The 9,490-nt window shown below is 39.4% G+C and overlaps 1 pseudogene; it reads right to left on the bottom strand.

Annotated features, from left to right (window-relative positions):
* Window positions 1–1,614: 1,614 nt before the first annotated feature.
* Window positions 1,615–8,359, bottom strand: LOC107473539 (putative pentatricopeptide repeat-containing protein At5g52630; annotated as a pseudogene).
* Window positions 8,360–9,490: the final 1,131 nt, after the last annotated feature.

The following is a 9,490-nucleotide window of genomic DNA, read 5'->3' as shown; positions in this document are numbered from 1 at the left end:
TTATACAGAAGTAATGTATCAAAGATTGGATGCAGCTGGGCTCTCAGGTCTCATAGATCCTATCTGTGATAGAAGGTGCCCTGATGAAGAAGCTCGAGACTATTCCAAGCTCGGAAAAAGAAAGAAGAAGAAGGAAGAATCAAACAAAAGCCAGGAGCACAATAACTAGAAGGTGGTGAAGTTCTTTCATAATTTCAATAAGGAAGATGCATGTCTGAAACATGACATGCCTCCAATTGCTTTTTGTTTTGCATTTTTTTGCTTAGTAGTTAGCTAGAATAAGTAATATGCATAATAATTGTCATCTTTCATTACTTTGAATTTTGTTTTGTTTCCCATATGCTTGAATACAAGAGAAATGTTTGAATAAGGAAGTAAATATCCAATATTGTATAAGTTAGAATGAAAGTTAGTGGTGGTATTTGTTGATTTAATGCATGATTCATAAAATAAATGCTGCATAATGATATGTTCTTTGAAGAAGGAACTAGCTTGCTGTTATGAAGGCTTGTATCATTAAAGATCCCTTGAGAATGAAATAAAAGAGAAAAAAAGAGGAAGAGAAAAAGCCAAAAGTGGCAAAGAAAACAAACAATAAGGTTAGACACCAATAGCTTGGACCCTAAGACACATGCCTGTGGTGCTTTTGTGCTAAGATATGCTTGGACAAGTAAGTTCTGAGGAGTATTTCAAAACTTGGCCACTTAGATCAACTAATTTGGGATTGCCAACTGAAAGTCCACAATGAAGAGCAACCTAGCTACAAAACACTTAGTTATCCAAAGAAATGTTGGGCATCAATGATCCTAGGAAGAAAATGGTGAGCCATGTGTTTGTGGTGAAAAAATGTTGAGCAAAATTAAGTCAAAGGCTGCTGCAACATTTGCCACAAAGCCTTCAAAGAATAACAAGCTCTCTGAACAAAACAAAGAAGAAAAAGTTAGCAAGGGAACGAGCAAAAGTAAAGCCTTATAGCAGCAAACTTAGTAAATCTTTGAGGAAGCATCTCTTATGTAACAATAAATAAATGAGCCACCATTGTCTGCATAAAAACCCCATGAACCAAGTTCAACTATATGCTCAATAAGGATATGCACACTTCTCTGTTTCATTTCATTCCCTCTTATGTTTGATGCTTACTTAGGGACAAGCAAGATTTAAGTTTGGTGTTGTGATGACAAGTCATCATATGCTAGCTTTGCAAGCATTTTTTTTACTTGTTTCATTAGATTTTATGCACTTTCTTGCATTGTAAGTAAGTAAATTAGAATAGAATTGTATGATTTTATTGAATCAATCAACCACCCTTTAATTGACACAAAATCATGAGACTTAAGCTAAAATTAATTGGTTTTTAAATGAATTTTAAACTTTGTGACTTTTGTGATACTTTGATTGGTTGTTTTGATTACTTGTAGGTGAAGAAAAAAAAAAGCGTGGCCTAAGGAGCGTGCTCAAAGGAAATAAGAAAGGCGTGGCCTAAGGAAGAAAAGCGTAGCCCAAAAAAAGAAAAGTGTGGCTCAACACAATGAGCAAGAACACAAAGCTCTTGCCAAGAGCCTAGAGCTCTTGTCAAGAGCTTTACTTCAAAGGCAAGGCCAAGAAAAAGGGAGAGTTAGGCTCTCCACAAGAACCGAACCTTACATTAAAGGAGGAAGCAAGGCAAACTTCAAAGCTCAGCTCTTGCCAAGAACTTTCCCAAAAGCTTTTTCGGGCTTGCTTCAAAGAAATTCAAAGAAGAAAAGTTTGCCAATGCACTCCACAAGTTTTGAACTCAAGACCAAGGGGAGGGGCAGCGCTAACTCACAAGAAAAACAAGCTAAAGTTGGCTTGTTTTCACTCACCAAGATTCGAACCAAGGACATCAAGGAAGCTAGGCATTAGGCGCCACTTTTTTGCCAAGAGAAATGACCAGCATTAGCTCTCCCTGGGTGTCGAATTTGGAGCTTCACAAGAGACAAAGAGCAAGCTCAGCTCTTGCCAAGAGCTGAGCGCTACTCCTTTGCAACCTGAAGCATGTCACGCACCATTTGGCAAAGAAAAAGAGAACCAAAGCTCGGCTCTTGATGGTATCCATCTTTTCATACCTCGTCCTGTGCTGCTCCAATTGCTAACTCATCTCCTTGTGTAGGCTAATATGATCCTCAGATCTTCTGGTTCATTGGCGATGTATAGGTCATCTGGTGTCCCAGCTGCATCATAGAATCCTGGTGTAGTAGTTGTGTTGACTCATCCGACTATATACACCCTCCCACAGTTGCGTCTAACAACCGTCTGTGTCCCCACCTCCTCTCAAATGGAGGGCGAATCTATGTTGCAGCAATTTGTGTGGCACGGTCGGTGGCTTTCACCATGTTCTCCTCAAAGCGGTCCTGACATATATAGAAAAAACATAAAAGTATTAGCTAGATAGATAGTTATATATAGTTAATGTAAAACATGAGATATTAAACGTGTGTCTCCTCGGAGGACCTATTAACCCACTTGCTACGGTCCTCCCCCTTGGTATGAGCCCTCTCAAAGAGCTCGCTCTCCCCACATAACAAGAGAATTGAAGTCATTTGATATCAAATCAAAAACCAAAAACCATACACGTCTTATATAGATGAACACAATGTCTACGACTGATTAATTATATGTTACGTACCATATTTTGGTCGTGACCACATATATAGTGGAGCTGCAAGTGTGCAACGATTCTTCTGTGTTGGACTTGGACATCGTCTCTCCATATTCCTCCAATGCCCAATACTCCCTAAGTTGTGCAAGAATTTCATCGAAAATCCAATCTGATAGAAAAACGCCTACTGCTAACAGGTTTGGACTGTGTTACAAAAGGAGAGGTAAGCAGTTTAAGTGGCAGTTTTAGAAGTTGTTAGCATGGTCCAACTGGCTGATAGATTGTTAGACTCTATTACTCACTACCTATAAATAGCTAGGTTATAGTTATTTTAGTTTACTGTGCATTTTCTGTTATGAATTCTGTTAGAAACTGGAGAGAATCCCTCTCCCTAAGTTGGTAGTTCCAACTGTGTAGAATCTTCTAGGGAGTGCTAATTGGAAATTCTTGTGCAGCAATAAAACTTACCCATTCTGCTAGTGCTGGTTCTATCACAATCAATTGGAGATCCCTCGTTGCGAATGTCGACAAACATTTTGCGGAAACGCTTCCAACACGCCATGCATTGTACATCTTTTGCTCTTTTCTACCGCTAGAACCTGAAATGTTGCTGTAACACACAATAACAATGAGAAGCATGATAGTTATTGTACATAAAAGTTTAAAATGATGAAATATATAAAAATTTTGAACATTAATAAGAAAATCCGCTTTTGATTCTAACAAAGTTAACAAAGTGTATCTACTAAAATCATTCAACAACTGCTAAAAAAAATACCTATAGCCATAAATGAAAATTCTGGGGAAAAGGAAAAGGACCCTATATGTCCAAATGAATTAAATAGAAAATTTGGAAAGCATTAGTAACACTCGGGAAAAAAGCAATTTCTTTTACTTTGCTAGGTGATAAACATCCCAAGGTTCCACATTTTGACTAGAGATGAATGGAAATTGCTCATAAAGTATAGTTCAAACGTTTTCCAGATAAATGTCTTAACCTATCATACCATATATTTTTGTTTGTCATTGGTGTGGTAATGGCATTATTTAATAAGTTGGGACCTAAAATGTGGTTGTGGGTTTGTCCTTCATAGCATTCACAATGAGATAATATAATCCTTCCTTTTGTTTAGCCAAACCAATTGTCCTCAACAATCTCGCGTCCTGTAATTTGCAAAATACATCCGAAAATAGTAATTGACAAGGCAGAGTGGAGATAACATGAATATTAACTTTAAAATGAGAATAACATGAATGACATGAGAATGAGTTTAGGTCAGATTGTGAGAAAGCAACAGCACCATGATTAACATGACAATTTGATAGGATCAAGGAACTAGCAAAATTAGGGGATTTTATTGATGAACTAGGGATTATAAATCACAATCCCTTATACAGAATTTTCCTCTCCTGAACTAACATTTTTACAGAATTTTCTAACAAAAAACTAACCCCTAGCTTTTATAGGCAGCAGCTAGGCCTAGCACTACTGCTCCTAAACCTGCTAAACTAGCTTAAAAGGACAAAAAAACAGCCATTCCGCAACAATTAGGAATTAAGCAGTGAAAAATCAGCCCATCAACTCCTTACCTTTCCTCCTATAAACCAAGCCAAACCTGTTTCCATCACTATTATTTGGAAGATGAAAATAAACTGGATATTTTATGATAAGTGTGAAAACATTTTAGTAAAGAAGTTATGTGTTCCTATGGTACCAGAATCAATAATTCATGAACCATTATTGAAGAAACTGAAAAACAATTATGTGGAATGAAATCAGAAAGTAGCTAGACTAACAAGGGTGTGGAAGCCTGAATATCATACCTGAGTATCCACTATCCACTGCTCTGTATCACAGAAGAGAGAAGTACATGAGTAGTTGAATAAGGATGCAAATAATATGCTATGTAAAGGTAATTGCATGAGTAGTTGAATGATTAATTTATGCCAAAACTTTTTGTTGATTACTAAGACAATTGATAATAATTGCTAAAGAAGCTGTAAAATATTGAAATGGCAGAGTAATATATTAATCTTAAGTGAATTTATGAATCTGATCGACAAAATTGAGGAGTAAGAAACTAAGAATAATAATAGTAAAAGAAACATTTGATCAATCTACAGCATACAATTGCTTAAAGAAAAATGCCTTGTCCATGACTCCATGCAACCAAAAACCGGAAACTGCTAGACGCTGCTACATAGATCCTTTGGAACCAAGCTAGATGGTAACGTTCCCAAGCAAAGAGGAAACTTACCACTAAAGGACAAGAATGTTCAAAAGACAAAACAGTTCTTCAAGAACGATGTATTATAGTCATGAACTGCTCCAACTTTGTTATCAGTAGTCTAATGTCATTCAGCATCATTATGATCACCAATAATCTCCACAAGTGCATTTCCCATCCTCAAACCGGTGGAACCTGTTATTGTCCCTCACAATGATCAACCTCCCAGTGCACTTGCTAATGAACTTGATTGCAGTGTGGCAATCGCCACAGACATGCAGATTCTTCATCACTCTGATTGGTCACTCCTTCAGGAAAGTAATGAGGCCAAATGCTATGGCCAACCTTTCACTATGATACCTTATAGTCTCATTCTTCTCTTCGCCTCCCACCTCTTTCAGCACAAAAGATGTGTCTGCAACATAACCAGCCTTCTCCATTTCTTCTCCTAACTCCTCCAACTTCTTATAGATTTTCGTGGTCTTTGCATGAGACCTATCCCTGGCAACAAACGTGTGAACTTTATTCCCTTCCTCCACCCAACTCAAACCAGTTTCCTTCTTTATTCCTCGATCCCTCAGCATCTTCCTTGCCCTTGCCGCTTCCTCCCATCTACCAGCAGCAGCATAAGCATTAATGAGCAATACATGAACGCCTGTGCTCAATGAACCTAATTCAAAAACTCTATCAGCCACATATGATGCCAATTCATTGTTCCTGTGTATTCTACACCCCGTCAACAAAGCTCCCCAGACAGATTCTGTTAGTGGCATAGGCATCTCTTGAACCACCTGAACTGCTTCCTGCAACTTCCCTGCCCGGCCAAGCAAATCCACCATTGTGCAATAATGTTGTACCCCTGGTTCAATGCCATAGCCTCTCATCATCTCAAAGTAATACTGTCCCTCCTCAACAAACCCAGTGTGGCTACAAGCATAGAGCATGCACAAAAAGGTTATGAAATTAGGCTTCGTCCCAACACTCTCCATCTCTTTGAAGAGCTCAAATGTTTTACTCGTATGGGCATGCTGAGCACATGCAACCAGCATTGCAGTCAATATGACAAGGTTTCTATCCTTCACCTCCTCAAAAACCAGTAAGCTCCTTCCACAACCCCACACTTAGAGTACAAAGAAATCAATGAACTCCCCACAAAACTCGATGAATCAAAGCTCGTCTTAAAGCACAATCCATGTACTTGCTTCCCCAACTCAAGCAATGTGGATCCTCCACAAACCCTCAAAACACTAGACAAAGTAAAATCATTAACCCCAACATCTGCGTCAGCCATCACCCTCTTAAACAATCCCAGAGCCTCTTCATCCTCACCCATCTGCACGTACCCAGATATCATCCCACTCCAAGAAACAACATTTCGTTCGGGCATTTCATCAAAAACCTTCCTCGCACACCAAATTTTGCCACACTTGGCATACATATCAACAATGGAATTACCAACAAACACATCAACCACATACCCAGTCTTGAGGGCGAGACAATGCACTGATTCCCCGACGTGGGGATTGCCCAATATGGCGCATGACTTGGTGGCACTGGGGAAAGTGTGGTCATTTGGACGGACCCCATTAAGGATCATGCGGCGAAATGAGTGTAGAGCAAGCAATGGGAGTTCATTTTGGGCGAAAGAAGAGATTAAGGAACTCCATGTGCTGAGGGTTCTATGGGGACTTTCGTCAAACACTTTGTGGGAGAAGTGGGGGAGGCAAGTTTTCGAGTAGAAGTTAATAAGGTGATGGGAGAGGAAAGGAACGGAGTTGAGGCCAGTCTTGAGGATATGGCCGTGGAGCTGAAGCCCCTTTGGAAGGGAGCGAGAATGGGTGAGGGACAAGAGCGTGTTGCAAAGGTTCCGGTAGTGTTGTTCAAAGCTTTGGGTGTTTGGGTGCAATGCAGTTGCTATTGGTAGCATGGCTCAAACAGGTGCAGCATCACCATGCATCTTGTGGCTCAACAAGATTGTAATTTCTTTTGTTTTCCGGTTTTCCCTAATGTAGTTAACCACAGAAAAATGTTACAGTTTAAACCATTTTACAAACAAAAAACTTGTTTTAACTTTAACAGGTTTGCGAACAAAAAAACCTTTTAATATCAAGAGTAAATACACATTCCATTCTCTCACCATTTTTTCAAATGACTAAACCTCTTTCAACGATATGGAAATGTCAGATCGGTCCCCTGACCATCAAAGATGTTATAGTGTTATACAATTTAGTCCCTGGAACCGGTTAACAAATGGTGACAGCTGACATCGCCCAGTTGTCTCACTAAGTCCAGCCAAATGGAACAAACATCACTGTGTACTATCGTAATTCTAGATCATATCTTACTTTCACATCAGGCAGTGAAACAACAGACTCATTTCCAGAAGATGTTATTATCTTCACCAGCTCCCAATTCCAATTTGAAAGTTGAAGCCAACACTGAACCTTTTGAAATAACGAACTTCAGAAGTAAGGGAAAGAAATAGAAAATTCTAAACTATCCATGTCTTACTAATAATGAGAACGAAAAAACTCAATCTCTTGAACTCGATAATTACATCAGTTATCCAACTAAATAATTACATCACAGTTATCATAAACTGATTTCAAAGCCTAGAAGCAGAGTAAAATTAAAAACATGAAGCATATAATAAATCAAAAGATCGCCAATTGCAATTTTTTAATAAGAACAGAAGTTAAGAACAATTAAAAATGAAGAAAGATTAACATTTTTCAACCCAATTTTAACAAAGCTCATCACAATGATTAACAACAACAAAAATCACTGAAGGAACAGTGAATCAGTAACATGGGCAGTGCAAATTTAAAATTTAGAAGTTATCAATTTAAAATCTATCATCAAATACAATCAGTGAGCAAAGCCAATCAACCAAACACTGACTGAGCATTCTGTTATGATTCTGTGACTGGTCAGCAACAAATTCAAGTTACAGCAACGAATTTAACAAATCTTAGTAAAGTCCCGATTTACAGCAACATTTAGATCAGCAACAAGGCAAATTTATTGATTAGCAATTCAGCAACATGCAAAAATACAGGGAGAAGGGAAATCTGGAAAAGAGAGAACAGGAAGCGATGGTGCAGGGACTCACCAATGGTTGACGGCGAGTCGGCTACCACCCCACGGAAGGCGACGAAGCAAGAGACAACCCCACGAGTTGCTTCTGCCGCCGGCGACGAGACAGACGAACCACGAGATGCCAGTGACCGAGACGAGACTCGAGTGACACTGGGAGGCAGAATCGAGCAGAGACAACCACGGACGACGAGCAACAACCAACGCGCACAGCTGGAGCACTCACTGGCGGAGGGAGGCGCGAGCAGCCGAGCACAGAGGAGAGAGGCGAAATGCGAGCACACGACGCGGAGGATCCAGCGAGAGGCCCGAGAGCACGAAGACGGTAGTTCTTGAGTGCGACGGACGGCGGCAACAGTCTCTCACTCTGACAGACAGCGACAACGATTGGTGGGGCATTTGCTGAAGGAAGGAGTTGGAGAGGGGGGATAAGTGGATAACGCATGCAATCTTTTCCCTTTCAAAAAAGGAAACGACGTCGTTTTCTGCAAACCTTCCGGCTTTCAGTTCGGTCAGATCGGACGGCTTCTGGTTCGGCCAGACGGGATCTTTTTACCGTTCTAAATTGAATCGGTTCGACCGATTGATCCAGTCCAGTTTTCAGAACATTGCTGTTAACAAAATGGTCAAAAGATGGAATGAGCATTTAAACAAAATGGTTTGTCTTTTCGAGACTAATAGGCCCTTGCATAATAAGCAAAACGTCATCGTTTCTTCTTCACACCACATCATCGTCACCATAATCATCACCGTTAGTCCATTACCATCATCATTGTCGCGATTCATTTACAATAAAGTGAAAACTCAGGTGAAGTCGACTTCATGTGAAGTTGATATTTGAGTGTCGTTAAATGAAAATTTAGTTAAATCAATCAAATCATCTAACAACTCTCAGGTATCAACTTCACGTGAAGTCGACTGCATCTGAGTTTCGACCTTACAATAATTTAAAAGAAAAAACAGGATGGTCTATATTTCCTAGTTTTCAACTTATTCAACTAGAGACACCACAACAAATAAGAGTCTCATTGTTCAACATCATAGACCAATAGATAAAGTACAATAACCAAAAATAGGTAATTTATTTTTAATAAAAAACAAAAATTAAATTCTTATCGTTCTATTGCAATGCCTTATTCTCCACAACTCCTCTCTAATCCTAAAACTCAATTTAAAAATTTTATTAAATTACTATCTTATGTACTCTGAAAATTAAAAAAAACTAAGTACTCTATGTATAACAATATAATCAGAAAAAAACAACACACATTTCACATGAACTCTGTTTTTCAGAGCTCAAAATCACACACACACACAAAAAAGGGAAAACACACTTACTAGAAATGGCGCCAATGATAGAAAGGAAGCATAGCAAAGAGGCGACAGAAGAGTGACGGCGCGGCGATTAATTGGTGATTGGTGAAGGAGCGGCAACTTTGTGCAACCGGTTCTGCCGTATGAGAAAAAGGAACGGCGGGTAACTGGCAACTGATTCTGTGTCTGAGAAGATGGTGTGGCGACGGCCACGGCTATGGCGACGATGAGC

The sequence above is a fragment of the Arachis duranensis genome, chromosome 2 (assembly GCF_000817695.3).
Source record: "Arachis duranensis cultivar V14167 chromosome 2, aradu.V14167.gnm2.J7QH, whole genome shotgun sequence".
Lineage (NCBI taxonomy): Eukaryota > Viridiplantae > Streptophyta > Magnoliopsida > Fabales > Fabaceae > Arachis > Arachis duranensis.
Note: the sequence above shows the minus strand (reverse complement) of the source record. Positions and strands in the feature narration are given on the sequence as shown.